Here is a 12,575-nt window from a genome sequence, read left to right on the forward strand (position 1 = left end):
GCAGTTCAATGCCTCCTGTATTTAGTCCCTCTTTTTGATTATTGTGATCTTTTACCTATTGACTTCCATGATTCCCTGTTATGTGTATTTTTTTTTTAATTAATCTTAATTTGTTTGTTTTTGTGATTTCCCTATTTGAGTTGATATCAGGACGTTCTGTTTTGTGACCTTGTGTTGTGCTGATATCTGATATTATTGGTTCCCTGACCAAACAATATCCTTTAGTATTTCTTGTAGCTTTGGTTTGGTTTTTGCAAATTCTCTAAACTTGTGTTTGTCTGTAAATATCTTAATTTCGCCTTCATATTTCAGAGAGAGTTTTGCTGGATATATGATCCTTGGTTGGCAGTTCTTCTCCTTCAGTGTTCTGTATATGTCGTCCCATTCCCTTCTTGCCTGCATGGTTTCTGCTGAGTAGTCAGAACATATTCTTATTGATTCTCCCTTGAAGGAAACCTTTCTTTTCTCCCTGGCTGCTTTTAAAATTTTCTGTTTATCTTTGGTTTTGGTGAGTTTGATGATAATATGTCTTGGTGTTTTTCTTTTTGGATCAATCTTAAATGGGGTTCGATGAGCATCTTGGATAGATATCCTTTCGTCTTTCATGATGTCAGGGAAGTTTTCTGTCAGAAGTTCTTCAACTATTTTCTCTGTGTTTTCTGTCCCCCCTCCCTGTTCTGGGACTCCAATCACCCGCAGGTTATCCTTCTTGATAGAGTCCCACATAATTCTTAGGGTTTCTTCATTTTTTTTAATTCTTTTATCTGATTTTTTTTCAGCTATGTTGGTGTTGATTCCCTGGTCCTCCAGATGTCCCAGTCTGCATTCTAATTGCTCGAGTCTGCTCCTCTGACTTCCTAGTGTGTTGTCTAATTCTGTTATTTTATTGTTAATCTTTTGGATTTCTACATGTTGTCTCTCTATGGATTCTTGCAACTTATTAATTTTTCCAGTATGTTCTTGAATAATCTTTTTGAGTTCTTCAACAGTTTTATCAGTGTGTTCCTTGGCTTTTTCTGCAGATATCCTAATTTCATTTGTGATATCATTAAGCATTCTGTAAATTAGTTTTTTATATTCTGTATCTGATAATTCCAAAATTGTATCTTCATTTGGGAAAGATTTTGATTCTTTTGTTTGGGGAGTTGGAGAAGCTGTCACGGTCTGCTTCTTTAAGTGGTTTGATATGGATTGTTGTCTCCGAGCCATCACTGGGAAACTAGTTTTTCCAGAAAATCCGCTAAAAAAAAAACTGCAGTCAGATCCCTATCAGAGTTCTCCCTCTGGCTCAGGCTATTCAGATGTTAATGAAGCCGCCTGGGGAGGGTGGGGGAGGGAACAGAGAGATAGGAGAGTAGCACTTCAGAATATAGCCAGAGTTGCTTGTCTTGCTTGGAAAGACTATTATATCTGAGATTCCCGCGGGCGCGTCGCCTATGTGTGCTGTCTGTGTGGAGATTGCCCCCGGGGGGTCTGGCCCGCTGGAGTCACGGTCAGATCCTCCGCTTCCAGCCCCACGCCCAGCGTCAAGGCTCCCCTACTGGGACGGTGCACTCTCGACTCCAAAATCAGTCGCTGCCTCCCGGGGACTTCTCGTCCCTCCAGCCGCGTGGCCGTGCCGTCCCCGTGAACCAGGTGGGCCCCCTCCCGGGGTTAGTTCAGATGGGTGGAGTAGCTCCCCGTGCTTGTGCCGCGACCGAGTGTCCCGGCTGGAACGCTGTTCTCCCCGCTCCAATACCAGTCGCTGCCTCCCGGGGACTTCTCCTACCGGCTGCGTCCCACGCCGCCCGCGCGACCCGGATGGTCACCTTCCCGGGGTTAGTTCAGGGGGTGGAGCAACTCTCCGTGTTTATGGCGTACCTGCGTGCAGTCCAAATCCCTGTGGGACGGTTCCCCGGCTCGGGTGCTGCTCTTTCTGCTCCAAGATCAGTCACTGCCTCCCGGGGACTTCTCCTAACGGCTGCGTCCCACGCCGCCCGTGGAACCGGCTAGTCCCCCTCCCGGGGTTAGTTCAGGGGGGTGGAGCAGGTCTCTGTGCTTGTGCCGTACCTGACTGGTATGCTGGCTCCAGGCTCTGGAAACAATCGCTGCTTCCCCGTATTAGTTCGTTCTCCGTCTCTAAATCTGTGTTTGTTGTTCAGGGTTCGTAGATTGTTATGTATGTGATCGATTCACTTGTTTTTCCGTGTCTTTGTTGTAAGAGGGATCCGAGGTAGCGTCTGCCTAGTCCGCCATCTTGGCTCCGCCTGCATCTTTGCTTTTTAACACTTTAAAGAGGTCTTTCACAGCAGATTTGCCCAATGTATTATGTTCTTTGATTTTTTGACTGCTGCTTCCATGGCTGTTGATTGTGAGTCCAAGTAAAATGAAATCCTTGACAACTTCAATCTTTTCTCTGTTTATGATGATTTTGCTCATTGGTCCAGTTGTGAGGATTTTTGTTTTCTTTAAATTAAGGTGTAATTGATACTGAAGGCCATAGTCTTTGATCTTCATCATTAAGAACTTCAAGTCCTCTTCACTTTCAGCAAGCAAGGTTGTGTCATCTGCATATTGCAGGTTGTTATTCAGTCTTCCTCCAATCCTGATACCAAATTCTTATTCATATAGCCTAGCTCCTCTGATTATTTGCTCAGCATACAGATTGAATAAGTATGGTGAAATGATACAACCCTGAGACATATCATTCCTGATTTTAAACCACATAGTATTCCCTTGTTGTATTTGAACAACTACCTCTTGGTGTATGTACAGGTTACATATGAGCACAATTAAGTGTTCTCAAATTTCCATTCTTCCCAATGTTATCCATAATTTGTTATGATCCACAAAGTCAAATGCCTGTGCATAGTCAATAAAACACAGGTAAATATCTCTCTGGTTCTCTGCTTTCAGCCAAAATCCATCTGATGTCAGCAATGATATCCCTAGTTCCCCATCCTCTTCTGAATCTGGCTTGAATTTCTGGCAGTTCTCTGTTGATATGCTGCTGCAACTGTTTTTGAATTATCTTCAGCATAATTTTACTTGCATGTGATATTAATGATATTGTTTGATAATTTCTGCATTCCATTGGGTCCCTTTTCTTTGGAATGACCACATATATGGATCTCTTCTAGTTGGTTGGCCAGGTAGGTGTCTTCCAAATTTCTTGGCATATATTAGTGCTTCCTTTGCTGCATCCATTTGTTAAAACGTCTCAGTTGGTATTCTGTCAATTCCTGGAGCCTTGCTTTTTGCCAATACCTTTACTGCATAGATACTACTTAAAAATGAATAGAATGCCTATGAAAGGTCTCCTGGAAAGGAAATGAATTCATGGCATACATACACACACATATATATACATATACAGCATTTATGGCTATTCTTTAATTTTTAAAATAAATATTAAATGTCCAAGTCAAAATTCTGGCCACGTTAAAACTGTTTTTACATGTATACAAATTTTCATCAAACTTAATATATTATTTGTCATTGTTACAAACATTATAACAAGACTTGTTTCATTTTTCTTTGCTAACTCATTTGAACGATATGTTTTCCAATTTGATAATTGATTCAATGCAGCCCTGTTATTTGACTTTGCTTTGTTTTCATTGCTAGTGATAATATTTTCATACATATTCTGACTTGTTGTTAGGTGCCACTGAGTCAGTTATGACTCACAGCGACCCCATGTACAATGGAATGAAACACTGCCCAGATGCTAACATTGGAGGAGCCATGGTGGCACAGTGGTTAAAGTGCTCAGCTGCTAACTGAAAGGTCAGCAGTTTGAACTGACCAGTAGCTCCTTGGAGAAAGATATGGCAGTCTGCTTCCCTAGAAATTTATAGTCTTGGAAACCCTATGAGGGCAGTTCTACTGTTCTATAGGGTCGCTATGAGTTGGAATCAACTCGACGGCAGTGGGTTTGGGTTTTTGTTGCTGTTATTTAATGTTGGTGTTATTGAGTGCATAGTTAGGCACCAAAGACATGTTTCACTCATTCATTCATTCACTCATTCTTTCAACAAAATTTATGAAATGTCTAGTATGAGCCAGGCAGTGCTCTCTCTTGCATTTATAACACTGAACCACTAGGTGAAAAAACCCTGCTTTCAGAAAGCTTTTATTCCTATGGAAGATATAAGCAATAAACAATAAATTATACATATATATAAGTGCTAAGAAAGTAAGATAAGAATGCAGGGTGTGGTGGCAGCGGTTATTATACTTTTTATGGAGTAGTTAGGAGAGGCTATACTGAGAAAGTGATTTATGAGCTAATGTAGGTGAGACAGCAGACCAATACATAGCGTCCAGTCTGAAGGAGCAACAAGTCCAAAGGCCTCGAGTCACACATTTGCTTAGTGAGTTTAAGGAAGAGATTAGGAGAGCAAAGTGGACAGAGTGGAGTAAAGAGGGAAATATTGGCAGAAGTCAGTGGCATATCAAGGGAGTGGTGGCAGAAAATGTCCAATATCAGATGAAGGCAGAAAGGGGCTATATTTTCAATAGTTAACCTGTTGCTGTCAAGTTGTTTCCAACTCATAGCCACCCTATAGGATAGAACAAAACTGCCCCATAGGGTATCCAAAGCTGTAATCTTTACTGAAACAGACTTCCCCATCTTTCTCCCATGGAGTGGCTGGTGGATTCAAACTGCTGGCCTTTCAGTTAGCAGCCAAGTGCTTTAACCACTGTGCTGCCAAGGCTCCTTAGTTATAAAGTTATATAAAAATAAATATATAGAACATAAGTTTATATTTATGTTCTATTATATACACTCTGGTAAACATTGAACCTGACTCTGAGTCAGCTTTTAATTATCAACATGCGCCTGGAAATTATACACAATGTCTTTGTAGTAGAAGGAATTGAACACATTTCTATTTTTATGTGGCTTATTCTGTCATCTTGTTTTATCCTTTGTTTCATATTTCCTTACTCTATACTTATCTTAATATACACTACATATTCTCTCATTTATATAATTACCTAGTATTGTTTTGAATGGAAAACTATAAATTTGCAATTAATTTTTTATAAATAGAGTCATAACTGCATAAATTTCTAACATATGGGATATGGATTCCACTGATCCAGATTTTAAGTAGCATATTTCCTTCTTGTCTCAAGATACTATTTCCTTCTTTTACAAACCTTGATTATTTTAAAGAGAATTTGACAGCAAAGAATTAGTTACCTTAAATTATATTTCCATCTGGCCAGCAAGATTCAATATGATTTATATTAATTTATAAATGGTACCTAATGCTATAACTTATGGATAACATTGCAAAGAATGGGAATTCCAGAATGCTCAATTGTTCTCATGAGAGACCTATACATAGTCCAAGAGGCAGTCATTTGATCAGAACAAGGGGATACCGCACGCTTTAAAGTCAGGAAAAGTGTGTGTTAGGATCGTATCCTTTCACCATACTTATTCAATCTGTATGCTGAGCAAATAATCTGAGAAGTTGGACTATATGAAGGAGAACGGGGCATCAGGATTGGAGGAAGACTCATTAACGACTTGCAATATGCAGATGACACAAATTTGATGGCTGAAAGTGAAGAGGGCTTGAAGTACTTGCTGGTGAAGATCAAAAACTACAGCCTTCAGTATAGATTGCACCTCAACATAAAGATAACAAAACTCCTCACAACTATACCAATAAGCAACATCATGATAAACAGAAAAGATTGAATTCGTCAAGGATTCTGTTTTACTTGGATCTACAATCAACGCCCATGGGAGCCACAATCAAGACTTATTGCATCAGGCAAATCTGCTGTAAAAGACCTCTTTAAAGTGTTAAAAAGCAAAGATGTCACCTTGAGGACTAAGGTATGCCTGACCTAAGACATGGTATTTTCAATTGCCTCATATGCATGTGAAAGCTGGACGATGAATAAAGAAGACTGAAGAATTGACTCTTTTGAATTACGGTATTGATGAAGAGTATTGAATATACCATGGACTGCCAAAAGAACAAATAAATGTGCCTAGGAAGAAGTACAGCCAGAATTCTCCTAAGAAACAAGGATGGCAAGACTTTGTCTTACATATTTTGGACATGTTACCAAGAGGGAATTTTCCCTGGAGAAGGCCATCATGCTTGGTAAAGCGGAGTGTGAGTGAAAAAGAGGAAGTCCCTCAAAGAGACAGACTGACACCATGTCTGCAACAATGGGCTGAAGCATAACAATGGTTGTGAGGATGGCGCAGGACCGGGCAATGTTTCGTTCTGTTGTACTTAGGGTCGCTTTGAATAGGAACCAACTTGACGGCCCCTAACAACAATGCCATAGGCAACTAGTATGACACACAGCATTTCACACAGCATTTTTTTTTTCCTGGAACGTATTTTTATCTAACACCATCTGGCTTTAAATTAACTTTCTACCAACTGTCCACCCCCAATTATCTGATGCTAACTTTCTTATTACTGATGTTTCTTCTTATAAAGAAGCTGAGTCTATTAAAATCTAGGTTTATCCAATAATAAACTGTAGAATTGCCTTTCTATTATAAAATGATCATTTGTTGAATATTTACAGTACAATCCATAAAACACTAACCTCTACCTGCATTTAGGAGCCTGGTGTTATAGTAGTTAAGAGCTATAGCTCCTTACTAAAAGATCAGCAGTTCAACTCTACCATCTGCTCTTTGGAAATGCTGTGGAGCAGTTCTAGTCTGTCCTATAGGGTTGCTATGAGTCAGAATTGGTGGCAATGGGTTTGGTTAGATCGACACCTGCATTTAAAATATGATTTAATTTTCTGAATCTGTAAGGAAATGATAAAGAACATATTAAATAACATATAGATAAACTACCATTTTCCTGAAAATTAAATACTTAATTTCCTCTATTTCATGCCCCTTATATATTTCCTCTAATGCACTGAATGATTTAACACATAAAATTAAGTTATGCTACCTTTTGTTCTTACATAAAGACTTATCCATAATATTTGCTAACAAATTTAGCTGGTAAATATCTGTATCTGTGGAATTGTGAATCAATTAAAAGGCACACATTTAAAGATTTATTGTGTTATGATTTAAATATATTAGGCATGAAAAGAGGCAAAATTTGGGAATATCTATGCTTTATCATATATATATGTATATAGTCAAAATGCTTTGTGTATTCTAATGGATGGTATATCTATTGTCCATTAGAATACACAAAGCATTTTGCCTAATCATCAATATTGGTTTTCTACAATTTTGAAAAGTAAATTTAAAATAGAAAAGTTCATGCTTTGCTTCTACTTTTTTTTTGGGGGGGGGGTGGACTGTGGACCAATTTTTAAAAGGAAATAATCAGCAAAATGCAACTAATCAAACAGTATGTTCTTAAACAGTAAAATAATACAATACAAGCAGTGATGTAGCAGCAGTATATTGACAGGAAACTGCCAGAAATTCAGGCCGGTTTCAGAAGAGGATGTGGAACCACGGATATCATTGCTAATGTCAGATGGATCCTGGCTGAAAGCAGAGAATACCAGAAGGATGTTTACCTGTGTTTTATTGACTATGCAAAGGCATTCGACTGTGTGGATCATAACAAATTATGGATAACATTGGGAAGAATGGGAATTCCAGAATACTTAATTGTTCTCACGAGGAACCTTTACATAGATCAAAAGGCATTTGCTCAGACAGAACAAGGGGATACTGATTGGTTTAAAGTCAGGAAAGGTGTGTGTCAGAGTTGTATTCTTTCACCATACCTATTCAATCTGTATGCTGAGCAAATAATACGAGAAGCTGGACTATATGAAGAATGGGGCATCAGGATTGGAGGAAGACTCATTAACAACCTGTGTTATGCAGATGACACAAACTTGCTTGCTGAAAGTGAAGAGGACTTGAAGCACTTACTAATGAAGATCAAAGACCACAGCCTTCAGTATGGATTGCACCTCAACAGAAAGAAAACAAAAATCCTCACAACTGGGCCAATGAGCAACATCATGATAAATGGAGAAAAGATTGAAGTTGTCAAAGATTTCATTTTACTTGGATCCACAATCAACAGCCGTGGAAGCAGCAGTCAAGAAATCAAAAGATGCATTGCATTGGGTAAATCTGCTGCAAAGGACCTCTTTAAAGTGTTGAAGAGCAAAGATGTCACCTTGAACACTAAGGTGTGCCTGACCCAAGCCATGGTATTTTCAATCTCATCCTATGCATGTTTGAAACCTGTACAATGAATAAGGAAGACCAAAGAATTGACGCCTTTGAATTGTGGTGTTGGAGAAGAATATTGAATATACCATGGACTGCCAAAAGAACGAACAAATCTGTCTTAGAAGAAGTACAACCAGAATGCTCCTTAGAAGCAAGGATGGCGAGACTGCGTCTTACATACTTTGGACATGTTGTCAGGAAGGATCAGTCCCTGGAGAAGGGCTTCATGCTTGACAGAGTACAGGGTCAGCGGAAAAGAGGAAGACACTCAACGAGGTGGATTGACACGGTGACTGCAACAATGAGCTCAAGCATAACAACGATTGTAAGGATGGCTCAGGACCAGGCATTGTTTCATTCTGTTGTGCATATGGTCACTATGAGGCGAAACCGACTTGACAGCACCTAACAACACAACAACAGCTCTGATGTGTCTTGATCATCTAATTCAACAATGAAAATGTTAAAGGAATTACGTGGTTGAGAGGTCAGGTTCTGGGTCAGACTTCTACAGTTCCTAATTTTGAAGGTGCCCCTCACTCCTGCAAATTTAAAATCTATGGCAATGCACTGAGCTCTTTCTGTGCTTCATTGACATTTCTAAAATGGTGGATAGTAATAGTTGTGAGGACTAAATAAGTTGATGCAAGATGCTTAGAGGGATGGCAAACATACAGTAAGTACTCAATTATCACTATTTTCATCTCCTAGATACTGTGTATTTTCTACTTTTGCAAATAAAATGCCAAGAAATTATTTGATGAAGGTTTCATATTTAATCTGTGTCATAAATAACATTTTCCACAAAGTCTATCTGAATCTCAGAATTTATGCTTGGTTTATGGTGATTCTCAGGCTGGTAGCATAGCTATTGACCAACCTGAAAGGCAAAAAAGATGAAAGAAGAGAAGTCAGACATCTGGAAAACCCACAAACAGTGATCTGTTTCTGAATAAGCAGGGTGGATAAAAGTTGTGTTTGAGAAAAGACTGCTGCTCAGTGGATTTCATGTTGCAGTAGCAAAAGAAATTTTTGTAAGAGGCTCGTGTTGGGCTTATTTGTGGAATTATACTTAAAAAGTGCCATTTGAATTGTGGCAGTATTTTGCTGTGAAAGCTTGGTACAAGAGAAATAAATATAGTTTTCTATGAATATCTTTGAATGCAACAAAATGACATGGACAATTTTAACATCTTTACTGTAAACCACAAATACCTTATAGCTATTCCATACAACAGAAATATATATATTATTTGGATAAATGGCCAGTTCTTTCCAACAGATTTAAATGCAATACCTGTCAGCATTTAAGGCAGCTGCAGATATATAAATTAAACACTCTGATCTGCTCTTCTGTTTATGTTGTCAATTTCCCAACAGATCCGCCTATTTAGCATTTTTCCACCTTCCCTATTTGTGATCAACACATAGCCTAAAAAGAGGCTTCTCTGAGATTTGAGGTTCTGCTCTGTCTTTTGAAGATACTTGTAAATCTTGTGGCATTCTTGTTCCATCTTGATTCAATTTATGACTTTCTTTTGTTTATTTAACAGCTAAGGGATAAAAAGAGTTGCTAAAGGGTTATTTTAATCAAAATTCTTCTTTAAAAACATTTTAAGCCTTTGTAACTCAAATTAATAAATTTCATTTTTCTGTGTAGTTGAAACAACTGTCCAAAACTCAGCATCAAAAAATTAAGTTTTACAAATAGCATATCCGGATTCTTTTGTTTAGTACAAAATATTTTTATTTTATTTTCTTCCAATCGTGATATCTATTTATACATGAGATACTGCATGTTGAAATTGCTATGCATAGATGTAAACATACATCAAATTACCTTACAGTATTTTATTTAATGTTTTATTCTCTTGGTTTTCTCAGTTTCATAAATTAAGCTTTTTCAAATTCTGATTATTATACATTTTTTAACTAAGTATGCCCTTTCATGAGCACTTTTTGGCATATTTTGCTGTTATAAAAATAATGCTTTAGTCAGTATTTTTGTCATCCTCATAGGAGAAATCTATAAATTACCAGTAATTTATATGCATATATTTTGTTACTGGTGAGACTGAACAAATTTTTATATGCTACCAACCATTTCTATTTTTTCATTTAAATTTGTATTCATATCTTCAACAGATTTCCCCCCTGAAAGTATTAGTTTTGTTTTTTGAAAAAGCTGTTTATATATTAAGGCTACCACACCCTATTTTGAAGAAAAAAAGTGGTATAAATTAAAACATCCCACCTGCTGCCGTCGAGTCAATTCTGACTCATAGAGACCCCACGGATTTCCGAGGCTGTAAATCTCTGTGGAAGCCGACTCCAACATCTTTCTCCCCTGGAGCCTCTGGTGGTTTTGAACCACCGACTTTTTGGTTAGCAGTCAATCGCTTTAACCACTGCACCACCAGAGCTCCTTCAAATTAAAACATAGTACAACTAAAATTAATATTACAAATTCCTAACCCTTTGTCCTCATGTGTGTTATAAGAATTTTATCTCAGCTCATTATTTGCCTTTCCATTCTCTTTGTTGTGTTACTTGGCATAAACCTTCTTTTCTTCCTTTTTTTTTTTTTTTTTAATGCAGTCATGACTAACATTATTTTATTTTATGGTTTCTTCTTCTGACTGTATATATGAAAGGAAATCTACTAAAGCAATACCAAAGAAATAGCGACTTATGTATTAGGTTTCAATGGCTTTATTTTCATACAGTTCTTATATTTTAATTAATTCATCTTAAATACTCATTGGCTTAGTGATAGCTATTTACTTTCAGGAGATCACAAAGTGAGATCAGTGGGTGGGTGATTAGTTGGAAAAGCCTTTCTGGAGAAGGTCATTAATTAAAAATTAATTAGATAAATAATAGATGTAAAAAGTATTTTATAAGCTTGAGGGCACCCTTTAAATGTTATTTATCATTATTATCAATGCTATTAAAATTCTTTTGTTTCTTCTCATATCATCAGCAATCTATGCCTGCAGCACTGAATAGTAAATCCTTCTGTGTATTAGCATCAAATGGAGAAGTTACAAATACTTATGAATAGAATAATGAAAATGAGTATAAGGCATTCGTAGCAGGGCTTATTTTACTTACTCCTTTGCAATGGACAGGTATACGTGTAACCTAGGTTAATGATTTTGCTTTATATAAATTGTTTCATCTATCTGTACTTTTGTTTTTCTACATGTAACACTTTTTTTAAAAGGTGAAAGACTAAGCAATTTATGTGCAGGACAGCATTCAGAACGTTCATCAGCTGGTATCACACCCTGTATTTGTTTATCACCTTTGTTAGTGACAGGCAAAATGAAAGTCACTCGTGGATATAGATTGAATTTAATTAAAAATTGTTGTTGTTGTTAGGTGCCATCAAGTCGGTTCTGGCTCATAGCGACTCTATGCACAACAGAATGAAACACTGCCCAGTCCTGCGCCATCCTTACAATTGTTGTTATGCTTGACTCTATTGTTGCAGCCACTGTGTCTTTTGAGTGCCTTCCAACCTGGGGGCTCATCTTCCAGCACTATATCAGACAATATTCCACTGCTATTCATAAGGTTTTCACTGGCTAATACTTTTCAGAAGTAGACTGCCGGGTCCTTCTTCCTAGTCTGTCTCAGTCTGGAAGCTCAGCTGAAACCTGTCCTCCATGGGTGACCCTGCTGGTATCTGAATACTGGTGGCATAGCTTCCAGCATCACAGCAACATGCAAACCCCCACAGTACGACAAACTGACAGGCACTTGGGTGTAATTAAAAACAAAAGTCATTAAATAACCCAAATATATTAACAATGAAATTTTACCAACGAAGGTGAAAATTGATATTTAAAAAGAAATGGTATTTATATTGAAGGAACCATGGTGGTGCAATGGTTAAAACACTCAGTTGCTAACCAAAAGGTCACAGGCAGGCAGTTGAAAACCACTTGCTGTTCTGTGGGGGAAAAGACCTAGGAATCTGCCCCTGAAAAGATTAACAAAAACCCAAAGCAAACACATCACTGCCATGGAGTTGATTCCGATTCATACTGACCCTCTAAGGACAGAGTAGAACTGCCCCATAGGGTTTGCAAGGCTGTAGTCTTTACAAAAGCAGAGTACCATATCTTTCTTCCGTGGAATGGCTGGCAGGATCGAACCACGGACCTTTTGGTTAGCAGTTGAGCATTTAACATTTGCACCACCAAGACGTTTAACCACTGTGACACCAGGGCTCCCCCGTAAAGATTATTGTTGTTGTTGTATGCTGTTGAGTCTATTCTGACTCATAGCGACCCTATAAAACAAAGTAAAACTGCTCCATAGGGTTTCCTAGGCTGTAAATCTTTACTGGAGCAGATTGCCAGGTCTTTTA

The 12,575-nt window shown here is 38.0% G+C and overlaps 1 long non-coding RNA gene across 3 annotated transcripts in view; it reads right to left on the bottom strand.

Annotated features, from left to right (window-relative positions):
• The window catches only part of LOC126082606 (uncharacterized), a 105,614-nt gene that overhangs the window by 58,245 nt on the left and 34,794 nt on the right, over window positions 1-12,575 (bottom strand). For 2 of the 3 annotated variants that reach the window (XR_007518584.1, XR_007518582.1), the window contains exon 1: window positions 10,452-10,713. The exons of the other annotated variant lie outside the window; for it this stretch is intronic. This is a non-coding gene — a long non-coding RNA (uncharacterized LOC126082606). Of the gene's footprint in view, window positions 1-10,451; window positions 10,714-12,575 lie in introns of those variants that run through there. 3 annotated transcript variants of the gene reach the window in all.

Source organism: Elephas maximus, chromosome 9 (assembly GCF_024166365.1).
Source record: "Elephas maximus indicus isolate mEleMax1 chromosome 9, mEleMax1 primary haplotype, whole genome shotgun sequence".
NCBI classification, from domain to species: Eukaryota; Metazoa; Chordata; class Mammalia; order Proboscidea; family Elephantidae; genus Elephas; species Elephas maximus.